The sequence below is a fragment of the Equus asinus genome, chromosome 23, assembly GCF_041296235.1.
Source record: "Equus asinus isolate D_3611 breed Donkey chromosome 23, EquAss-T2T_v2, whole genome shotgun sequence".
Taxonomy (NCBI): domain Eukaryota; kingdom Metazoa; phylum Chordata; class Mammalia; order Perissodactyla; family Equidae; genus Equus; species Equus asinus.
This window is the reverse complement of record NC_091812.1, coordinates 7,715,017-7,739,854: the sequence shown is the minus strand read 5'-3', so window position 1 is coordinate 7,739,854 and position 24,838 is coordinate 7,715,017. Positions and strand designations below refer to the sequence as shown.

General features: G+C 40.0%; 1 long non-coding RNA gene across 2 annotated transcripts; it reads left to right on the top strand.

Moving 5' to 3' along the window:
• Positions 1 to 94: 94 nt before the first annotated feature.
• On the top strand, positions 95 to 24,075 carry LOC139041735 (uncharacterized). 2 transcript variants are annotated; one of them, XR_011497500.1, is made up of 4 exons: positions 95 to 233; positions 6,758 to 12,280; positions 15,378 to 15,574; positions 18,152 to 24,075. It is a non-coding gene; the product is annotated as an uncharacterized lncRNA (long non-coding RNA). The 2 variants fall into 2 exon arrangements; XR_011497499.1 differs by having other exon boundaries at positions 6,758 to 6,816; positions 18,152 to 20,479.
• The last annotated feature ends 763 nt before the right edge of the window (positions 24,076 to 24,838 follow it).

Sequence of the window (24,838 nt, the reverse complement as noted above, 5' to 3'; positions counted from 1 at the left end):
TCTACCCCGGGGCTTTGGGTCGATTAAATGAGTTATGCGTGTATTACACTCACAAAAGTGTTTGGCCCCTAGTGCTTTATAAGTTTTGGTTATTATTAATATTACTGAGCCTTCGACGTGTGTGCCGAGCCTGTGCTAAGCACTGTGTCATCAGTGCGCAGTGGGAGACATATCAGACAGAAGCGTGTTCTCAGACTTCATGAGAGGAAGACCATTTCGCTGGGACCTTAAAAGTGAGTGAAAACAATAGCTCATATTTATTGAGTGCTTACTACGTTCAAGACATTGTTTAAAGTACTGTTAAACAACTCTATGCAGTAGACTATTGTCCTTCATTTGAAAGAAGAGGAGACAGCACAGAGAGGTGCCTAAAGTCCTGCAAGTGGGTAGGAATATTGGAAGCCAGTGGTAGCCGAATGCTCTGGTCCTCTTAAGGACCATGCTATATGAGGTGTGGCACATTTCCAGAACTTCTTCAGTTGACATGGAAACAGCTAAGGTTCTGTTTCCTTGTTTTTTACATGAGTGTATTCGGTTATGTCTTAATGAATTCCAGAATATGTGACAAAATCCTTTTCCCAGGTAAACCACAGTGCCTGTCACTATCAGGGTTACCAGTGCTAAACAGCTTGTCTTAGTCGTAATCTTTCTTCATCATATCACCCTCTTGGTTCTCCCTCTCTGAATACCTGTTTTCTCAGCTTTCCTTTTACCTGTCCCCTAGATACAGGTTTTCCCTATTGTCTTCTCTCTGTGTTTATAGTATCTTTGAGATTCAATTTCACCTCCATCTGGATAACTTTAAAACAATCTCTCCAGCCTTAGCCTCTCTCAGTTTCCTGCTGGTAACTTTCACTAAGTATCGCACCACACCTCAAAGACAAGTCCACTGTTGTTATCCACCAAGTCAGTCCTCACCAAGGCTCCCCTATTTATTTTAATAGCATCTTCCTTCTTCCAGGTACCCAGATTCCCCCCTTGGGCTGCCCTCATGTCTAGTCTGCTGTCAAGTGTTCTATTGATTAACATGATATCTCATCCTCTGAATTAAACTGTGGTTTAATTTCTGTTGCCTCCCTGGGTCATTCCTTCCTATGTTCTACCACTTCAACAACCCACATGCAATCCGTTTATCGAATTTGTCCTACAAATGACAGGGTAACTCTCCTCAAGTACACTGCTGATTAAGCCTTTAACAGAACTTTTCAAGAATTTCTCTAATTTTAGACTATTTTTCAGTATTTCTCTTTTATGGTTAGGCTGTCATGCACATATAAGGAATTCAGAAGGTACCAGAAGATCTTTACTCAGATATGAGTAGTTTATGTCAATCCACAAGGAACTCACAATCAACTGGAAATTCGGAGGGGTTTCCTCTCTTCTACCTAAGTTACCCTCTCCACACATGCCAGAGGTGGCTAAATTCTTTTGTTTTCTTTTTAAAGATTGGCACCTGAGCTAACATCTGTTGCCAGTCTTCTTTTTTTTCCTCCCCAAAGTCCTCCCAGTACATAGTTGTATATTCTTGTTGTGGGTGCTTCTGGTTCTGCTGTGTGGGATGCTGCCTCAGCATGGCTTGATGAGCGGTGCTAGGTCCATGCCCAGGATCTGAACTGTTGAAACCCTGGGCCATCGAAGTGGAGCACATGAACTTAACCACTCAGCCATGGGGCTGGCCCCCCAACTAAATTCTGTATCCTATATTGCCATCCCCTCTGGGTTGGCAAAGAAATCTCTTACCCTTTTACACTTTATCTCTTTCTTTCCCCTCTGGATGGATTAATGACCTAAACATTGAAAACAATGAAGAAAATATGGGAGAAGAGTTTTACAACCTTTGAGAGAGGGGAAAGAAACTATTTAGCAAGATATGAAAATGAAAAGCCATAGAGGGCAAGAAAAAAAATTTAACTGCATCTAAATTAAAAACTTTGTTCTTATGAAAGGCACCATAAGTAACATTGAAGGACCTGGAAGAAGAAATTCTTCAATGTATATAATAGGCAAATGAGTGAAGGATATGAATTGGACATCTGTTAAAGAGAAGACTTGAATGGCCAAGAAACATGAAAAGACGTTCAACCTTAATGATAATTTGGGATGTGCAAAATAAAGCAAAAAAAGATAGTTTTTTCCTATAAGCTTGGTCTACCAGGTATTGAGACACACTATAAAGAGCTATAATAATTAAAAACATTTGATATTTGATATGTAAATCAAATAAATCAGTGGAAAATGATACTCCAGAGATCTGACATATACACAAGCATTTATGATAAAGGTAGCATTTCAAATTAAGGAAGAAAGAATGAACTATTCATTAAATTATTTTATGATGATTCGTTATCTATTTGGGAAAAAATATTTTAAACTCTACCCTCCCCCAACACAAGTATACCAATAATGCAGTATCATGACGTCCAGAGATAATAGTACCCCTAGGGGATTTCTGATGAGATGGCTGTAGTGTAGGATGGGCATGTGCTAATATAGCAACCCAGTTTTCCAGGATCATGGGGGAGTGAGGAAGGGAGAGCAATCTAAACAAATTTATGGGAATTTGGATACAGCATTGTGTCCAGAGAATTAAGAGCAATTTGTTGTTGCAAGAAGGAACAATGTGGGAACATTGTGAAGTTGAGTGAAGGGAGTTGAGGCTCACAAGGTGGGTAGGGTCCTGATCATGAATGTCATTAGGTATCAAACTAAGTAGTTTTGATTTGATCCCTTAGCCAAGGTAAGTCAGTAAAAACTTTTTTTTTCTTTTTTTTTGCTCAAGGAAGATTAGCCCTGAGTTAACATCTGTGCCGGTCTTCCTCTATTTTGTATGTGGGTTGCCGCCACAGCATGCCTGACAAGTGGTGTAGGTCTGCACTGGGGATCCTGCGAACCTGGCATGCAGAAGTGTAGCATAGTGAACTTAATCACTACGCCATGGGGCTGGCCCCCCAATTTTATTTTTTTAATCAGTGAGGGGAAAATGTCTGGTGTACGTTGGATGGAGTTAAATTGGAATCAGGGAAACTAGGAAAGATGAAAGGTTGACAAAGTATAATGTGAATGGAGAAAAGGTTATGTCATTCACTCAAATATTCAGTCAGTCCTTCTGAGGACTCATTTAGTGTCAGGTGCAGTGCTAGGTCCTGGAGATACAGCTGTGAATAAGACAAATACAGTCCAGGCTTCAGGTTGGGTACAGTGTAGTTCTGATGACAGGCAAATCAATAGGGATTTACTAGAGGCAGCATAACTTAATATTTTAATACAACTGACCATTTGACCTTAAGGTATGAGATCCTACATTCATGGGTTGCAAACAGAAATGTCCTCAGGGCATTAAATTAACAAATGAATGAAAGGGATAGGGATGATCCAATTTGGTGTGGTGAAACTCTGGGGAAACCAAGGTGGGTTTGTCCTGCCTAAAAATCTTCAAATTCAAATAATGATGATGGTTGATGATGACGATGATGATAATCAGATTTTGTGCAGGATTTTGGCCTATAGGACACTGATTTATTATGTGTATTTGGGAAATGGTTAGTTTAGAAGTGGCATAAAGTAAATCTTCAATAAATGTTAGCTGTTGTTCTTACTATTGTTTATACTTCCATGAACTGAGTGCTGTGATATGGGAGGAGGAGGCAAGCAAATGGATAAAATTCAGTTTGAGAAAATACAATTCATTGAATGGGAAATTTACATAAAATCATCTCAACAAAACCCAAAGTGCTCAAAGCGAATTTGAATTGTCAGTTTGCCAAATTCACCAGATTTGTGGAGTGTAGCTTTAATACTTCAATAGGTATGTTATATAGCTTTGTCAGGCATGTTTACTTTTGGTCATGGAGTAACTTTTCTGTTTATATTGATATTTTGTGAATCTTTTAACATGTCATTTCCTGTTTTGTTGAACTTTGGAATTTTTAAGGATTTCTGAGCCAAGTTTTCAGATAGCGTATTGTACTAGTTAGGATTACATATGGCTTTAGACTTTTATTTTCCTCCCACAAATCCAGGTGTTGACTTCTAGGGCTAGTTTTGATACTGGCCCTGATATCAGTTTCCCTACATTAAACCAAGCATATATGGGGTTAAAAGCAAAGCACTTATTCCCTGCTTACTCCCTGGCTTCCTGGCACCAGAATCCACCATCACTGATTGAGGCAGACAACCAAGGACAGCCACCTGCATTCCTTATCATCTCTTTCTCCTCCCTGCAAACAGCTTCCTGAGGCTGAATGCAGGCTGGTGAGAAAGCTCCAACCAGCAAGGCCACTGACTCCCCCCACCCACAAGCAGACACATTCCTTGCAACCTTTAAAAACCCCTTGCCTCTGATCTTTTGGGGCGATGAGATGAAACAAGATGAATTTGAGGGCTCAGTCTCAACTCCCAGCTTGACGTCACCCAAAATAGAATCCTTTCCTTGCCATAAGCCTGGCATTCCAGTTTTTATTTGTCCCCTCTTGTGTGGCGGGTAAAGAACCTATGTTTGTAGCCAGTAACAGTTTGGGGGTCCCCATAGAGCCTGTAGGGGGTTAGGGAGAATTCCCCCATAGCCATTTCCCTCTGGTTCTTATGGCTGGTCAAAAAATTTAAAAGGCAGGGGGCCGGCCCCCTGTCCAAGTGGTTAAGTTTGCGTGCTCTGTTGGGGTGGTCCAGGGTTTTCTGGTTCAGATCCTAGATGTGGACGTGGCACTGCTCATAAAGCCATGCTGAGGTGGCGTCCCACATGCCACAACTAGAAAGACCCACAGCTAGAAGTATACAACTATGTACCAGGGGGCTTTGGGGAGAAAAAGGAAAAATAAAATCTTTTAAAAAACATTAAAAAGGCAGGTTAGCAGGAGGAAGTAAAACAAAGTTTAATAACGTGTACATGGGAGAAACCCAGGAAAACTGAACAACTTGCCAGAATGGCCAAAGGTGTCACCTTAAATATCATCTTCAGCTAAAGGCAAAGGAGGATGTTGGGGGTATCCGTTTGGGACTTCAAAGGGGAGGAAGACAATTCACATGGAAATGGAAAGCAAATGTTTGTTAGACATCTGTTTGCTGGGCCCCCTATAGAGAATGTGGCCCAAGAGACAGAATTTTGATAAGATGAGCTTATTGGTGCCTTTCTTATCACACCTATTTTCCGTTATACTATAGTTATCTCATGGTATTAGCTGCTTCCTGGATCAGGCCTTCTATGTTAAATCCTTTTAGGCAGTTTGGGGGAAGGTGAAATGTTCTTCCTGAGTCTTCTGAATCTTTATTGTCTTCAGCTCAAAATAATCTGCATAACAGAGTGGCATATGCTGGGGCAGCCTGCTTTGAACCCCATCAGGACATTTGGCCTGTTCTCAGTTTACTTCCACTAGGCTTGTGGCCTTGTGGTTAACCCTCCCAGGCATCCTTAAGCCTGTGTGAATAATTTTACTCTTCCTCTTGGAATACTGTAGCACATTGCATACAGTTTGACAGAGATCAACTTCTCCTCATGAATAACCAACATTTCAGCATAGGGTAAGGGATGGAAGGAAGTGAAACTACTGTTGCCTGAAATAAAGAGTCTAGGTGATATTAGAGAAGGAGTTTATTCAATAATCAGCATGAGGAGTTCAGACCCCAGGAAAACTGTTCAAGAGAGTGCTCTGATGGAACTGCTCTGAGGGGTATGAGATTAAGTGCAGTTTATGTCTCTTTCACAAACAGTGTACATGCAGGGAAGAGGGAAAAAACCCCTTACAACTAGAGTTCACATATCTTAACAAAAGGGATAGAGCACATCGCGGCTTTTCTCTAGATTATATAATAAAGGTAACATAAACAAGAATTTCTTGATTATATATCAAACAAGTTCAGAGATACTGACATTATCTATGTGGGGAGGGAGGCAAGGACCAGGGTCATTAATTATTCCCTCAATCTCTAAGATGCAGCTGGGAGATGTGAGAGTGAGGTACCCCTTTCTCTTTTCCTGTTGTGGATCTGTCCAGCTGGCATCTTCAGTCATGAGGTGTGGGGTTGCAAGGTCATTTTAACACAGGCTGAAGATGGCCTGCACAGCTGTTTCACAGTGCAGCACAGACGTTATTGTACTGACTTAAAGCCCATGAAATTTTCTTGCTAGATTTACCTATTATACTACGGAGAGAGGTCCCAAAAATCTGTCCACAATGCTGAATAATTTCCCTTTGAGCATGTACATTGAAAAACAAAAAGAAAAGTATCACTTAAAGGTGAAGCCAAAGGCTTTGTTTAAATAAAAACAATGAAAAAATGACCCAAACTTTGGTATAACAAACACATTATTGCTAATCGCTAAATAGAACAATTGTGGCACACAGGAGGGGCTCAGAAATATTTATTTAATAAGTGAATGAACGAAATATTCTGTTTCCAACATCTGTGTAGAAGGCAAATGTTATATTTTTGCAGTAGGCAAACTGAGGACTAACCACATTTTTGTGCATTTATGGTTTAAATTTTAACATCACAAAAACAATGGGGAAAATGAATTAAAAATTCACTGGATGCAAAAAGTAGAGGAAACATCCCCAAATTCTGCAGGCAGGGAAAAACCCAGAGGAAAACACTTAAGGAAAACAAAATTACTCTACAGAGCACCAAATTCTTAAATCACTTGTTGTTATTGCTGCCTTTTTCTTTTTAACCAGATGATTATTTTAATCAAATTGCCATGTTGATCAACTTGCTTTTGGTTAAAGTATTTTCTTCTAATGTCACCTGGGACTTTTCTTTGCAGCACCTGAAGCAGATTGTCGACGAAAATAATCCATAACCAATCTATAGATGAAAATTTGGGTGAGTTTATTCTGAGCTTAAATCTGAGGATTATAACCCGGGAGAGTCTTTCCACAAAGGAACAGATCACTCCAAAGAGTTGGGGGGGGTATACAGGGTCATTATATACCCTCAAAGAGAATGTTTCACATATGATTGGAATGTCCCTTTTACAATAGTCGCGAGACTGCTCTGTTGGCACAGCGATTGATGGAAATAGCAGGTAGGTCTTCTGTCTCGGTGAACACAGCAGGTGGCAGTCTGTTGTCTCCAGCTGGGTGGTCACAGGTGAGCTGGGAGGTGAGTGCAGCAATCAGTTCCTAGCCTAAGGAAAAATGCTAATGTGGGGGGAAGTTGCATCTTTATCTCAAGGGCCTTTGTTCTGGCCATAGGAAATGTCTAAGCAGATATGCAATGTGTGCTCAATAGCCAGTCAGGCCCTTTTGGAGGAAAAAAAAGAAATCAGGGTGAATTATGTTTATACCAAATGGCTTCCTCATATACTCCAATATATCCTATTACTTGCCATTTTTATTTGTCAAGATGTACAGGCCAGGAGGGCGGAGAGTATCTCAGTACCTGGAAGTGGCCTAGCCTGTTGGAGCTAAGAGTTTGCAGGAAGTCACAGAGTCTCAAAGGCGAGGTTGAAAGGGAAGTAGTGGCCAGGTCATGAAACTCCTTATTAGGCATTCTAGTAAGTTCTGGCTTTTCCTTGCAGGTGACAATTGGGAGTTAAGTACTTCTAAAAGTTCACTCTAATGTTGCTTCTCTGAGAGCAGAGACTGCATTTGTGCTTTTGCACAGCTGTGTCACAGGGCTCAATACACAGGACCTGGTCTATGTTGGGCTCTCACGTTATGAGGTATTTTTAAAAAGCATAAAGGACTCAAGTGGATATTCCTTGAAGCCAAGCTTAATATTGTTGATGCAAATAATCCGTAACCAATCTATAAATCAAAATTGGGGTGAGTTTATTATGAGCCAGAATTTGAGGGCCATATAGCCCAGGAGAGTCCTTCCACAAAGGAATGGCGCACTCCACAGAAGTAGGGGTGCACAGAGTGGTTGTGTACCACCAGAAAATATGTGTCATATTTGATGCGGGGTCGGTGAGCCGAGGAGTCGAAAGAAAGATTTCTTAGACTCTCAAGATCTGGCAGTAGTGCTCTTTTATTTAGAGAATAGTGTGGAATAGCATGGGGACAGGACCCATGGGCAGTCAGAGCTCCTGCTGCTGCCGCTTCTGCTGCCCCTGCTGGCATGGGGACAGAGCCCATGGGCAGGCAGAGCTGGTGCGTGGGGACAGGACCCACGGGCAGTCAGAGCTCCTGCTGCTGCTGCTGCCCCGAGTTGAGGGTTAGGGATAAATTTAAGGCATAGGTATGTGAGTCATCTCTTTACAAGACAAAGGAAAAAAAAGTTAAAATGGTACCAGTGCCGGTAGGGTCCGGCCATGGGGCGGCCCCACAACTTTTAGATAAGAATCAAACCGGATTGAGTAAATGGCAGAAGTCACCGCTCAAATATTATCTTCAGCTAAAGACAAAGGAGGATTTTGGGGTGGGGGGTTAGTTACATGAGGTTGCCAGACAGCAAACAACTTAAGTTCTTGCCTTCCCCATTAAGGGTTTCCAGAGATAAAGCCATCCCCCCTTCCTCCTGGCGCAGAGAGGGAGGCATGGAGATTTCCTTCACAAATGCAATTGTCTCTGATCAAAGGGCAAACAAATTCCACTCCTCGGAGCCTGCTTCTTATCTGTAGTTTTAAAAGTAACCAGCCTAAAAATCCTCATCATAAACTGTTTTAAAATTAAGCAGCCTAAAAATCCTCATCAATATTGATGCGGGGTCGGTGAGCTGAGGAGTCGAAAGAAAGATTTCTTAGACTCTCAAGATCTGGCAGTAGTGCTCTTTTATTTAGAGAATAGTGTGGAATAGCATGGGGACAGGGCCCATGGGCAGGCAGAGCTGGTGCGTGGGGACAGGACCCATGGGCGGTCAGAGCTCCTGCTGCTGCCCCGAGTTGAGGGTTAGGGCTAATTTTCTAAGGCATGGGTACGGGACTTATTTTTACTGGAGAAAAGAAAAGATGATGTAAAAAGTCATTAAATGATTTCAGTGCAGATGGGGTCTGGTTATTGTGCGGTCATATAACTTTAGATACGAATCTGGCCATACAGATCGGCATGTAGGTGAGGATGCCCTGGGCTTCGCTCCCTGGGGCGGTCCTAATTCATACCATAAAAAAAGTCCACTGGGTCGTATAGTTTGGCATGTAGGCCAGGTCACCTTGGGCTTCTCTAGCTGGGGCAGCCTTAATCCACTTCAATATGATTGAAATGCCCCTTTTACAATAGTGATGAGATTGCCCTGTCATGACTGGTGGACACAGAAAGTAGCAGGTGTGTTGTCTTGAGCTGGGTGGTGACAAGTGGGTGCAGCAATCAATTCCTAGTCTAGGGAGAGATGCTTATCCTTAAGGAAATGCCAGTGCACCAGGAGGTGCATCTTTATCTCAAGGGCATTTTTTCTTGTCTTTGGGACATAGCCGATGCTTAAAGCAGATATACAATGTATGCTCAATGGCCACCTCAGGCCCTTTTGGGAAAAAACAAGGTTAGGCCAAATTAGTTTTGCACCAAATGGCTTCCTCATATACTCCAATATCCTATTGCTTGCCATTTATTTATCAATATAAAGAATCTGAAGTAAGAGAGTTTTCAAGAAAAAAAGGATTGGCCAACGATGTTTGATGCCTTAGGGAGGAAGTTTAACTATACGATTAGGCAATTTAGAGGCTGATTTGTTGACCTTTGTCAGTGACATCTAAATGATGGAATGGGACCAGAGGCAAGACTGACTGGAGTTAGGGAAAGAACCTGAAGCAAGGAAGTGAACGTGTCTGGCAGAATGTATTTTGGAAGCAGCTTGATGGAGGAGGCACAGGAAAGGTCACCACCTAGTGTGAATTCAAGGTACTGAGAGAAAAAATAAAGCCAAGAATAGCTGATTTGAACTTTGAATTACTGGGAAGAAAAAAAAAAGCAGAGAAATCAGTTTAGGTCCAACCTTATCTTGGTTTGCTCTGCTCTCTTAGCCTCCAAACTCCTCCAACACTTCCAGCTCCCAAAATATTCCCCTCAACTACCTCAGAGCACCTGGTACTGCCCAAATGCACTGGCTTGGCTATCAGTGCCTCTGACCCCAAGCAGACAGCAGAGGACCAATCTACAGTCATAACTCATTAACATGACCTCCCATGATTTCATCTGCCCACCAAGTCTCTTCCTTGTGCTTTATCTTCATTTGTTGGTAAGGTGTGATCTCTGTTGAAATCAAGTCAGAAACACGGGCTTTCCCTCTGCCTGCACCTCTGCCATTAACATGCCTAATTAAACCTTACTTCCACCTGCTTTATGTTCCTCTAGGCATTTTCCTCTTCTTAGAGTTTGACCTCAGGCAATTTAGCTCATCTCTCTGGGCTTCAGTGTCCTCATATGTATCACAGGTATGAGTAATATATATCCACGTAGGGCTATTACAAGACTTAAGTAATATAATGTGTGAGAGATCAATTCGTTGGGTTTGTCACATAAATTTGTAGCAATTTTTTTAAATAGAAAGGGGCACATGTGGATCCCTCTGAATTCAGATGAATTAATATGAAAGAACTGTCAAGCATGTGTTATGTTTTTCAGACCTGGAGTATATAAAAACCTTCTCCCACACATTTGGGAAGGTAAAAAGTCCTAGAATTGTGAAGAAAACTCCAATGGCCTGCAGTTTCCTCATCTGTAAAATGGAGGGTTTGGTTATCTCAAGGACTGTTTCAAGGATAAGATGAATTAGCAAATGATCTAATGTCTATAATCCTTATTCAATATTAGTCTCTGGTCTCTTCTGCTCCCAATCTCAGTATTCCTTAGTCGAATGATATATCAAGCAATGTGGATCCTCTGTGAGCCTGACAAGCCTTCCATACTCACACATCCTGCAGTCTATAACATAATAGGATGGTAGTGACAAGCATGAGGTCAGAGATCAGACTGTCTGGGTCAGAGGCTTCCTCTATGGTCTAAATCTCTCTGTCCCTGGTGTCCTCTAAGTCTAAGTGGGGGTAGAATAGTACCTACTTTGTCAGGGTATTACAAAGATAAATAAGAAAATTGGATTCAGTTGGTGCTCAATGAATGGAAGCCAGGTTTTGAAGAGGTGGATTAGGTAAGGTGATCCAAGGGTGTATCTGGGGTGGAGCCCCACCTAGGGTGGAGCCATGTCTAGGGCTGTGTCTAAGGTGTGTCTAGGGTGGGCACCTCAGGGGTATATTATTGCTGCTCCAGAGCTCATCACTTTGTCACTCCAAAAGACCCTGGACTAGAGATTCAACATGTCTTCCAACGGTGAGTGTCTTTGGTGAGAGGCAACCTACCTTATGTACTAGTGCTTTCCGAGGGATTGAGCTTTCATTTTTTAAAAGTGCAGGTTTGTAGGCTGAGGACAGCTCATGTCACTGATGTAATTGTTTGTGGTTGCCGAACAGTGGAATTGGGTGCTAGGACTTTCTGAGAGGCTCAGGTATTTGAAAATGAAGTTTTGATTACATTAAAAGGGATATCTTGTCAATTGTATCTCAATAAAACTGGAATAAAAAAGAGAAATGAGAACAAACCTAAATAAATATCCAACAATATGGAACTCATTATAAAAAATATTTCTTATATTTTAGAGATATATATTGAAGTAGTTTTGGGTGAAACAGTATGTCTGGGATTCACTTCAGAGTAATGGGAAAGGGTGTCAAGGAGGTGAGTGGATGAAATAAGACTGGCTATGTAGTGCCATTTATTTGAGTCAGTGATAGGATCATCAGGTTCATTCCTCTCTTCTCTCTTACTTTTCATGCATGTTTAAAAGTTAACAGGGTAAAAAGTTAAAAAAAAACCTTCCCAAACCTAAAGAGCTATCCTGGAAGAATTGCTGAAGTGGTCCTGGGATTTTTTCCCCCCTGGTTCCCAAATGATTTGATATTCTGTGCAATTCAAAATAACTTGGAACTTTCCAAGCTTGGGGTATGAAAGAGACTTGACACTCTTGTTCTTTGAGAAGGTAGATATCACAAAATATCAGTGTTCTGGCTTTGATTTTTTTTTTTAGAAGAACCTTAACTGAGGAGAGAAGGCTCTGTGGTCTGCTCCAACTGTGTCTTATATCTTTTGGTGTTGTGCTCAATGAATAATATGTGACTCATTTGTCAGAGGCTCCTGAACTATGTATGGTGGACCCAGGAGTCCACTGCTCCCATCACCATCTCTGTCTCGAGGCAAAAATCTGCAACAGAGAGACTCCAAAGCAATGATGGCTCAATCACAGTGCCTGTAGGATGTGAAGTCCTCCAAGCAAGTGCTTTGGGAATGGCTTTCAGTCTTTCACCACTGAGTATTATATTTGCTGTGGATCTTTCAAAAATGGCTTTTATTATGTTGAGGTACTTTCTTTCTGTTCCTAGTTTGTTGAGTGTTTTTATCCTGAATGGGTGTTGAAAATTGTCAAGTGCTTTTTCTGCATCAATTAAGATGATAATATGGTTTTTGTGCTTTTTGTTAATATGGTATGTTATATTGAAATTTTTGTATGTTAAACCATCCTTGCATTTCAGGTATAAATCCCACTTGGTCATGATGTATAAACACTTTAATGTGCTGTTGAATTTGGTTTGCTAGTATTTTGTTAAGGATTTTTGCATCAATATTTATCAGAGATATTGTTCTGTAGTTTTCTTATGATATTTTTGTCTACCTTTGTTATCAGGATAATGGAGGGTAAAACTCATAAAATGAGTTTGGAAGTATTCTCTTCTCTTCAATGTTTTGGAAGTATTTGAGAAGGATTGGCATTAATTTTTCTCAAAATGTTTGGTAGAATTCTCCAGTGAAGCCATCTTGTCCTAGGCTTTTCTTTACTGGGAGGTTTTTGATTACTGAGTCAGTCTTCTTGTTATTAGTCTGTTCATATTTTCTTTTTCTGCATGATTTAGTCTTGGTAGATTGAGTGTTTCCAGAAATTTTTCCATTTCTTCTAGGTTATCAAATATGTTGGTATACAGTTGTTATGAAACACAAATGCAGGTTCATTTACCTGATGCATTGTAGGCACAATAAGCGAAATGTCAGGCTTGTGGCAAGGAAAGAGGTTTACTATTGAAAGGCAGTCAGACAAGGACATGGGAGTTAGAACTCAGATTCACCTCCTTAAAGGGAAAAAGGGAGGGGTTTTTATCTGGGGTTTTAGGTAGGAAAGGGAGAGCATGTGCTGGAGTGTTAAGTAGGGGTAGCGGGAGCATAATGCATTGCTGGTTGGTATCTTCTCATCAGCCTGCATTTGGCCTTGAAGACTGAATTTCTTTTCCCTTGACTGGACTTTTCTGTTTAGTTTTCATCTTCAGCCTACATTTGGCCTTATGAAGCTGAATCTTGACATCTGGGTCTTGAGTTCCTGGGAAAGACAGCTCCTTCCTTTACTAAGGAGGGACATCAAAATCTGGTTAGTTTTAAACAATAGTTGATTATGCAAAGCTGGAGTTAGCAAAGCTTATCTCAAAGTTTTCTGCTCTAGGGGAGATTTTTTAACTTTTTCATTCTTGGTTTCACAATTGTTCGTAGTATTCTCTTGTACTCATTTTTATTTCCATGGTATTAGGTGTGATGCTCCCATTTCTGATTTTTATTTGAATCTTTCTTAGTTAATGTAGACAAGGATCTATCTATTTTGTTGATCCTTTAGAAAAACCAACTGCTAGTTTTGTTGATCTTTTCAGTTTTTTTCTATTCTCTACTTTTTAAAAAAATTTTATTTTTCCTTTTTCTCCCCAAAGCCCCCCAGTACATAGTTGTGTATTTTTAGTTGTGGGTCCTTCTAGTTGTGGCATGTGGGATGCCACCTCAGCATGGCCTGACAAGTGGTGCCATGTCCACCCCCAGGATCTGAACTGGCAAAACCCTGGGCTGCCAAAGCAGAGCACTCAAACTTAACCACTTGGGACATGGGGCCGGCCCCTTTATTCTCCATTTTTAAAAATCTTTAATCTTTATTATATCCTTCTGTCTTCTATTTGGATTTAGTTTGTTCTTTTTCTAATCACTTGAGGTCTAAGGTTAGGTTGTTGATTTGATATATTTTTTAACGTACTCACTTACAGCTAAAAAATTCTCTCTTAGCACTGCTTTCACTGCATCCCATAAGTTTTGGTGTTATGTTTTTTATTTTCACTTGTCATAAGGTATTTTCTAATTTCCATGGTGACTTGTTTGACCCATTGATTGTTCTAGGGTATGTTGATTGATTTCTACAGATGGGTAGATTTTCAGCTTCCTTTTGGCTATTAATTTCTAATTTCATTCCACTGTAATTGGAAATATACTTTGTGTGATTTCAATATTGAATTTTTTAAGACTGCTTTTGTGGCCTAATGTATGGTCTCTTCTAGAAAATGTTTCATGTGCACTTGAGAAGAATGTATATTCTTCATTTAGGTGGGGTGTTCTGTATATGTCTGGTATGTCTAATTAGTCTATACTTTTGTTCAAGTCCTCTATTTCCTTATTGATCTTCTGTTTGGTTGTTTTATCCATCATAGAAAGTGGGGCATTGATGTTCCTACTATTATTATGTTGTTCACTATTTCTACCTTCAATTTTGTCAATGTTGGCTTCATATATTTGAGAGGTCTGAGGTTTGGTCTGTCATACTTAAAATTATTGTATCTCTTTGGTAAATTGATCCTTTTGTCATTATATAATGTCTTAGTCTCATAACAGTTGTGACTTGAAGTATATTTTGCCTGATGTTAGTGTAGCCACCTGTGCTTTCTTTTGGTTACTATTTGCATGGGATGTCTTCTTCCATCTTTTCACTCTTTGGCCTATATGTGTCCTTAGGTCCAAAATGAGTCTCTCATAGACAGTGTATAGTTAAACCTTGTTTTTTTGTTTTGTTCTTGTTTTTACCATTCTTGTAACCTCACTACAAAACCTTCCTACTGTTTTCAAGTGTCCTTTGATTGCTGTGTTGAAGGATATGTGCATTTTCAATTTGATTGTATATAATAAAATTACTTCCAAGGTGGTTCTAAGAACTTATACTTATACCAACCCTGCTTCTGATTTCCTATTTTCTTTATCGTTCTTCCCTACTCTAGTCCCATACATTTAAGTTGGTTACCAGATGGGTGTGAGCTGGTTTATTTGTATTTCTTCAATTACTAATGAGGCTGAGCATTTTTTCATCAGCCTTTTCTTTTATAATGTGTGACTTCTTATTAAACTAAAGAAATCCTTCCCTACCCTTGTTGCTAGTGCTGTTGAGTTGATTCCCTACCTTAGAGGTCATAAATCTCATTTTCTCCTCATAATTTTAAAGATAGGCCTTTAACCTATTAGTAATCTTATTATTGTAAATAGGTGTGAGGTGGGGTTCCACTTTTTAAAAATCTTTTATGAATGGTTAGTCAGTGAACAGTCTTTTCTTTTTCTAGATACTATCATTATTCCTCAATGCATTTCCCTTTCCATTTATATATTTTTCAGGATCTCCAGTCGAAGAAGATGGTCATAAGGAAGTTAAAGGAACAAAATGGAGAGGAGGAAAGGGAAAACAATGACATAAATTTACTACAGATGAATTGTATATTCTTAATCAGACATTTGAAGAGACTCCTTACCCTGATTTTACCACTCGAAAAGAACTGGCCAAACAACTGCGTTGTCAAGTATATATAATTGATGTAAATGAAATATTCAAAGCTTTGCATTCATATATCTTTTATTGACAAATATAAAATGTAAAGAATTCTGAAAAAGTTTCATAGTATTTCATCACACAGAACAAAGTGTTGACATCTGGTCACTTTTCTTATTTATGTCAGTGTGGGCATGAATATGTTATGTATGTGTTTTATGGAAAATAGACTATTGTGGATCAAGTTTGGAAGCAGAGACCAGTTAAGATTCTGTTGTAATTATCTAGGATAAGGACAATGATGGTTTGGATTAGGTTGCTGACTGTAGAAGTATAAAGAACTATTATTATTATTATTACTTTTGAGGAAGATTAGCCTTGAGCTAACATCTGCCACCAATCCTCCTCTTTTTGCTGAGGAAGATTGACCCTGAGCTAACATCGGTGCCCATCTTCCTCTACTTTATATGTGGGACGCCTGCCACAGCATGGCTTGACAAGCAGTGCATAGGTCCACACCCAGGATCTGAACCAGTGGATCCCAGGCCAACAAAGCAGAATGTGTGGATTTAACTGCTGCACCACTGGGCTGGCACCTAGAGAACTATTATTTTGAAGGTAGAGCCAATAGTTTGCTGAGAGGTCTTTGCATCTTCTCACTGTATATCCAATAAAGAGGGATCCAAAATTTTGGCCTAAGCAAGTGGAAGATTAGAGTTGCCTTTAAGATAGGGAGGCCTGGAATAGAGTGGTTTTATGCTAGAGGCATTAGGAGCTTTACTTTGGACATAATAAGTTCAGTATGCCAATTAAACCTCCAAGTGGAAATAGTAAGTAAATAGTTGAATATCCAAGTCTGAAGTGCAAGAGAAAGGACTTGGCTCAATAGTGTCCCATCACTTGGCACAATACATCACAGCTATAGCAGGTGCTTCATAACCATTTGTTGTGTGAACCAAATTTTGTCCAGGGAATCTCTCATATGATTGTTTTTAGAAATGATTGATAATAGCTCCATGAAATTTTATTAGAGCTGTACTTTTTGTGCCATACACACAATTAGGAAGATTTTCTTATTTCTCTTTGTCCTGTAATTTCCATAGATCTTTGAATTTATTGGTTGTTTGTTTGACAATAGGAGGAAATTATCTTGGTGGAAATAAGAAAGGGAATGCAAGAGTAGCTTTGGAGGATAAAAGTATAGGCAAATACTATGTAAGTAATTATGTCATCATATTATAAGAGTTTCATGAGTTGGAAACATTTCAAGAAAAATACAAGTTAATGATTTCATATAACTAAGTAGAAACTCTAAAAAAGGTAACAGCCAGGAAACAATAGAGACTGGTCAAATACTTAAAACATTTTTATACTGTATTTTCTTTACATTTCTGGATTCATGACCACTGGGTTTCTCAAGTTCAAACTGTTTTTTAGTCTTTTTTTTTTAATCCTCCAAACATGTCACAGGGATAGTTTTATAACATGAAGTTCACAGATATGGCCATTCAAATTGCCTTGCACTGAATTGAGCTGCATGTGCTTAGAGAGAGTGTCCATGATGTGATCAGGAAGCAAACACAGTTGGGGGAGGATCAGGGCAGGCTGTTAGACTAGGGAAAGTGAGCACTTGTTTTCTGGTTGGGTCTTCGTGAAATCGACATTCGAACTGGCCCTATAATCTCTGACAAATTGACTCTTGTAACTCAGCTTTCTGTAAAATTATCTATGTTGTGGAGTTGTGAGGAAAAAATGAGAAAGTGTGTTTGGAGGTGTCAGGGTCACTGTGCGCAGTCAGAATTTTGCTTTAAACAATCATCATGAGGGGATCAGAGATCCGTTTAGCTTTAGTAATACTAATGGCCTAAAGCTATTCTGAACTGGGAGCCAGAGGGCAGTTCCAGGAGTGAGCAGATGGCAAAAGGCCCCCAGGTACTGTTGCTTAGGCTGCATGACTCTAACTGTCTACAGCAACCCTGGCTTATTAGGATGGATTGTCTACAAAAGCATTTTATCATTTCCAGCTCACCCAATGTCCTGGGGATTATGGGTTGGCATGTATAATTATCCTCATTTTAGGGAGGATGAACAATGGAGACTAGAGGTGTTAAAATGAAATGCTTAGAGACACGTATAAAATACAGTAAAGTTATGACTTAAACTCTTGCTTATGTATAACGTTTGAAAACAATGAATTTAAGAACATGATTTAGAATACATTGAGCCATGAATTCATTCTTATGCAGCAGCTTGAGTAAATTAACATTGTGGGAGAAATTCAGTGTATTTAGGAAACAGCTGGGAGTAGGTTCTGTCTAAACACAGGATTGCAAACAGATTAGGGGCAGATTTTGAAAGGCTTAGGTTTGAATGTACAGAAGGGCCAGTGCAGACTTTGAAGGTGGTTGGAGTTTTGGAATTGTGTACTGTATGACTTCCATAATCACACGTGTAGCCCCAGGGAAGATTGCCTTTATTTTTGAGTACAAGGTCAGGAGGAAAGTCAGTGATAATGCTGAGACTAGGCTTAACTACAAAATTCTCTCCTACATTATGGAAATATACTGAGGAATATAACCAGATAAGTCAATTTGATAAAACACTACTCTTTTTTTCTCTTTAGAACTGGTTCCAGAATAAAAGAGCCCGACTGCCACCCAGAGAGAGACACAGAATGTTTGCTATTTGGAAACTACATGAATTCCCTGTTCAAGGTCGTTCATGTTTAAGCCTCCAGGATACTCAGGCAGAATCTCCCAACTACACCACTGAGCACAACTTCTCTTCTACTGAGGAGGCTGTACTGGGGAGAGCTGGCTAGTCTTCTCTAGAGACACAGGAAATTCCCAGTCAACAGGATGGCCCAGGCGACACTATGTTCCCAGGCATTGTAAAGGAACCAAGCTGTACTTTGGAGTATCAAGGTGATACGAGAAGTAAACTTTGTCCTGCCTATCCATTTTCCAGCTACAAATCAGCACTCTTTTTTCATCCTCCTACATCTTCTGTGCAGTATTTTGAGAGGGATGGGCCTGAGAAAGAAGAAAGCCAGCATGCAAGGCCCTTCATTCTGCACCATATTTCTACTGTGCAGGGAGAGAGGCAACAGCAACAGGAGAAGAAGGCCCATTGTCATCACTCACTATTTCAAGGACAGCAGGCTAATGGTTGCAGATGTCCTTTACAGCAGCCTCAACAGCTTCAGGATTATCAAGAGAATCTGCTCTTCCAGGCTCAGTATCTAATGCACCTGAGTTGTGGGGATTTAGGGCAGCAGGTGCCTTCCCTTCCATCACAAGAGCAGAGGGGGTTTTCTCAAACTAATGGAGAGCCCCTGTGTTCTCAGCTGCAGCATACACCTCTACAAATGGTGGTCAAGTCTCGGCCAATGCCTCTTGGGCAAGGTATGCGTCAAGGAGCTGCCGAGGAATCCCATTCTGAAATGCAGCATCTTTGGGATGAGGGGTCTGCAAAGGTCCACTGCTGGGATCGAGATTGTGGCCACAGGAAATAATAACCATATAACATTCAATAGTAATCCACACAGCAGATCAAGGCGAACACCTCTCCAGAGCCTGAACATAAACACTGTCTTGAGGAAAGCTCCATGAGCTGTTGATCCCTTCTGGTTGGGCAGCAGTGTCCACCAGTGTTTTAGCCCCTGATCATACAGCTTATAGTGCCCTCTAGGGCTGAGCTAGAGGATGGAGCACAAAACCAACAAACACAAACATAGCAAGACAACCAGCAAACAGCAGTTGCCAAATTCAAAGCAATTTGTGCTTCAGAAGAAAGAGGCCCTTGCACAGTACCTGTTTCAGATATTGTCTGCCCCTCAGAGGGGAGATAGCCAACAAGAATCCGAAGGACCCCACTGCAGCAGCCTTTGGATGAGAGGCCTATGAGGCTGCTACTGCAATGTTCCTACACCATGGAGCCACCGCAGTAGCCATATGTCCTGCAGCAGCCTCACTGAAGCCCTACTGTGAGAGACATCCAAACGTCAGCCAGGTCTCCATACATCTAAAAGGCAGTCCCTTTGTTGAGGCCACCCAAGTTTTCCCCACTTAAGGCAAGAACTTCAGTGGAGATGCAGGCCCAGCTGTTGCCCTTTGAAGAGCCCCAGGAGGATCCTGTGCTGGGTCAGGTGTGCAGCCCCCACCATCCCCCTTACCTGAGAGCTGCTGCCTGGGAACCCAGAGTGTTGTGACCAAGTCTCCTGTGGATGTGCATAAAGCAGATGTCACAAGATCTGAGAGTACCCAGTTGAGCATCTGAATGCTACATTATTTCATATGTATACAATTACCTCATCTGCCAGTAATGGCACCTGTATTTCTATACAATCCTTATTCTATTTTCCTTTTACTGTGTTGGCTGAAAACTGCAGTAATACATTGAATCAGCAGAGTGAGAGGTGACATCGTTGTCAGTATTTCCCAGTTTCATATTTAGTATGTGGCATTTACTATACTGCATATTATCAATTTCTGCAAAAGGAGTCCACTTATTTCTAATTTGTTCAGTTTCTTTATTTCTTCCCTCTCTATGGATTTTGAAGCACTTAAATGTTTTTTCATTGATTGCAATTATATAATTTTTTTTCTCTTGTAACTTGTTCCTGTGGTGATTTAAATAGATTTTTCTTATATCAAAGAATGTCGTGTTTTTGGAATAACCCAACTACGTCATGATGTATCCTTCTTATGTATTTTTGGGTTGTAGTTTCCAATATTTTGATTACAATCATAGCATCTATGTTCACAAAGGAGTGGGCCTCTAATCATTTTCTTTACTAGCACTATCTTTAGGGGTCTGGATCATGTTAAACCAGCCTTGGAATGAATTAGGTTTGCTACCTCTCTCACTATTCTCTAAAATCTTGTGTAAAAACTTATTCCTTCATTAAATGAATTTTCTAGTCAATCCGTCTGAGTCTGATGTTTTCTTTATGGGAAGATTTTTTGACTACTAATTCCATATTTTAAATGATCATAGGACAACCATTTCTCCTTGAGTCATTTTTGCCAAGTTGAACTTTTCCAAGAATATGTCCATTTCATCTCTGTTCTCAAATTTATTGCTATAAAGTCATTGGAAATATCCTCTTAACTGATGTGCCTGGAGCATATGTAGTAATGTATATTGCATTTTACAATTTATATTTGTACTTTTTATTCTTTCTTTCTTTGGCAGAGGTTTGGAAAGACCCGGCCAGGCCAGCCCAGAGAAGCCTCAGGATGCAGACCTGTGCAGTGGATTACATCTTGTCACCTTGCCCATGAAGGCCTCTGTCAGGTCTGGTCCATTCCCATCAGTTGACAGTCTCCTCCAGGGGAACATCTGTTAAAGCGGAGAGGAATCCTCAGGTGGAAAAAGCCTCCCCTTTGCCTCTGGAGCAGGATTTAGCACCTGGAAATGGGAGTTGGGATTCACTCACTAGCAGTCTAGGTCAGATCTTAGGCTCTGAAGAAGGTCCAAGTGCTGTTTCTTGCTGGAGAGTTGGGACTCATTCCTTGGCCTGGCCAGTTTGTACTTTGTGCAAGTCAGGAGTCAGGAATTTGTGGCTGGCCCTAAACAAAGGACTTTGTACCCCTGAAGAGTTTCCCAGGGAGTCAGGTGCAGTCCTGTTGCTCCCCAACCAGCTCCAGTGGAGAACCAAGGTTGAAGAAGAAAAGAGTGTCAGGCAACTGGCCAGCTACAGAGGGGAGACTGCTGTGGGGATTCAGATAGTCCCCAGTCACTGAGGGGCCTCTCCTTAAAAGCCTTTATGTGTTCCAGGCAGGCAGGAGCCAAACTGTACCTTTGATACCTCTCTTGGCTGGGGCATGGGTGGAGGTCAGATGGCTGGTAGCTGTATGCAAAGTTTTTGGGTGAAAAGACTATTAAACCTCTTAAAGTGTGTTATTACTTGTCTCAGATAAGATGTGGTCAAAATGAATTCCTATAGGAAATACCACAGGTATTTTTATCTCCTTACAAGTGCTTCATCTGGATCCTATATCTTAATTCACTTCAAGTCCTTGGTAGCCCATCACAACAGTGGTTGACATGGCAGAAACTACACTGAGTGGCAATTACTATTGTAGTAAGAGATGGGAGATAGTTACAGAATGAACAGAATATTCCTTTCATTTCCTCAAGAATAGGAGAAACCAACACAGTTTTTGAGGTACACCCCAAGGAAAAGTCCCATGAAGATTGTCTGCCTATCAGTATGTCCATTCTGCAATTTTTGAAAGTCAAACTGAGTTTTATAATCGCCTAGACAAAGACAGATAGATGGAAAGAAAGAATTGGGGAGCAAACATTTGCACAAAGGTTTATTCATTTCTTTCTACATTATACTCTATAATAAATATTTGAATTGCAGTTGCAAAATAAGCAAATACTTCTTTCTCATTGAAAATATTTAGCAAAAAGCATTGTAAAGTTCTTGAATGGTGGATAAAGTTGCCTCTCAGAACCACACCCTGACCTCTTTGGGGCATTGTCTGTCTCTCACTGAAAATGTTCTCAGCTGAAAAATGACACACCTGCTTTCAATAGAAAAGATCTGATCAAAAAAATCTGTGGAGAATGCATGAACGCTGCACAAATTACAAGGCCTCTCCAGGGCCTGGCCTGGTGGTGTAGCAGTTAAGTTCACGTGCTCTGCTTCAGCAGTCTGCGGTTCGCAGTTTTGGATTGCAGGCACGGACCTATACACTGCTCGTCAAGCCATGCTGTGGTGGCATCCAACATACAAAATAGAGGGAGATTGGCACAGACCTTAGTTCAGGGATAATCTTCCTCAAGCAAAAAGAGGAAGGTTGGCAACAGATGTTAGCTCAGGGCCAATCTTCCTCACAAAAAAAAAGCCTATCCAACATAAAATAAAATGGCCGAGCCAAGATAATTAAGAAACAAGAGAACTTGAACATAGTAAAGAACAACATGTTTATATATGTATAAACTAGAGAGCACAGAACCAAAGTCATATTTGGAAAGGCATTATGATAGATGCAAAATTACCTACTGTAATCTTTACTTTCACTTCCTCTTAATCTGATTGCTTTGAAATCCTTTGTAAAGGCATTAAATATTTAATGAAATGATTAAATAGAAAGATATTTAAGAAATAGGTGGGCCACCCTAGGTCTTGATAAATCCTGTGTCTCTGGGATTTGCTAAATTGGCCAGCAGTCTCTGTGAAAGCTAGGTGACTCTCCCAATATGGATTTGATCAGCATTTCAAGTGATAAGTTCCCATCAACCTCTTCACTGTTTTCTTTTATAATAACAAAAGCCTAATTTATTTTCCAGAGTTTATGAAAGTTTAAATTATCACCATGATTGGAGGTATATGTTTTTGGAGGAGACCCAGTGATAAACTGGATCCAAGGACGGTGTCTTTTGAAAAGTGTTACTGTAATTTCAAGTTTAAGATGGCAACCAGGGGTACCACACATGAGTTGTTTACCTGAAGTGTTAAAGTTAACATTTTAGTTGGACAAAACACAAGGAATTCCTAACATTATATATTTAATTTTATCAAAATATGTCATTTATTCCACTGTACCAACTTCTATGATTTTATTCAAACTTTTAATTTTTTCATGATATTGTTTCATTTAGTTTCAGGAATTTTCCTAGGTTCTGTTCCTTCCTATTTTCTTTGCATGTAATGTCATGGATGTTCTGTAAACTCTTGCTTTGTATACTTCGATCATTGATTATCATCCTTTCTAAAATATATATTTATACCTATTTGTGTCCATAGTAGCATGGCTTAATCTGTGTCCCTAAAGTAAAAATATATAGTCATCATTGAATGTACAGACTTTCAACCTGGAATAAACAAAAACTATGTGCTCCCACCACAATCCTTCATGCTCCCTATCCCTTTTTTGTTTTCATCAGGCTCACTACAAAGAGAGCCCAGCAAAGGAGGATTGTTTTGAACCACAGTGAAAAGGATATCCTCCAATCATGGTTTGAACAGAACGCTTATCCTGGAATAGCTACCAGGGAACAACTGACCAAAGAAATTGACATTCTAGAACCTAGAATAACGGTTGGCATTAATTTCTATTTCATTCTCTCTCAGAATCAAAGTAACAAGAAAAGCTAGGCTAAACGTTTTTGAGCAATTCTCTTATATCAGGTATTTTGCCAAGAAATTTTTCCTGTTGTATAATGGAAAAATAACACAAATACAGAATTCTGTTTATAACTTTTACTAACAGTGGAAATATTGGTTGTGTGTATTCACTGATGGGGGAAGGATGATGTACTGGCTCAGGCTTTCTGCATAGGAGATAATGAAAGCAAATTTTGAGATTTACAGAATATAGTACAGAATTGGATGAGTATGATAATGATATGGTGCCTTTAGTTATTGGATTAAATACAGCAAAACAATAACATATAATTTAGAGAAAACTGTGGAGTAAGAATTCATGGAAATTGCCAATTCATAGGCTAATCTTTAGTTAATGTCTGAAGTGTGATTCATACACAAAAGAGTGTTGGAAGTAAAGTTCTGTATTGAATTATTTTGAATAAAATTGTTGATGTAAAAATGAAACAACTGCTGTTGTGATGAATTTCTCCTAATCATTAAAGAGATAGATGTATATAATTATACCAGGTGAAGCAGTATTTAAACTGATGAAGATAAGTAAAAATGTCTTTTTAGAGATAAATGAGTTCAGGGTTTTGTATGCATTATGTAGTCTCAGGTTAACAATTGGCTAGAATGACCTCAGTCTTGGAGGATGCTGAAAAGAAGAAATTTTTCTTATCTCTCTATGTATCTGTTCTGGATAGGGAAGACAGTATTTACTCAAACTCTGGTAATGAAAGTGATTCATGTGGAAACACCTGTCAGAGAGATTTGGCTGTCAGAGAGAGAGAGAGAGAGATAGACAGAGACAGAGAGAGGGATTTCTTTGAGGAGACATAGCAGTGTTTTGAACGAGGGAAATTTACTTTGGATACTATGAGAATGATCATAGAAGACATGCTAATTTGAGTGTGGATCAAGTGCTGTCCTGAACTTCTTGCTAATATTTGAGATAATAACATTCCTAGAATAATACGTTGCCTTTCTCTTATGGATAATACTCCACCAGCAGATGCCAAACCAGCGTTGTTCAATTGGATCAATGTTTGGAGTGATATAGACTGAGTTACATGACTCACACCTTCTTTTCCCACTTAGATTTGGTTTGAAAACCACAGCTTAGATAGAGATGGCTGAGATCTGAATGCTCCTTAGGAGACTATCAAACCCAAGGATGGGATAAGCCTCATCTTAGGACTCATG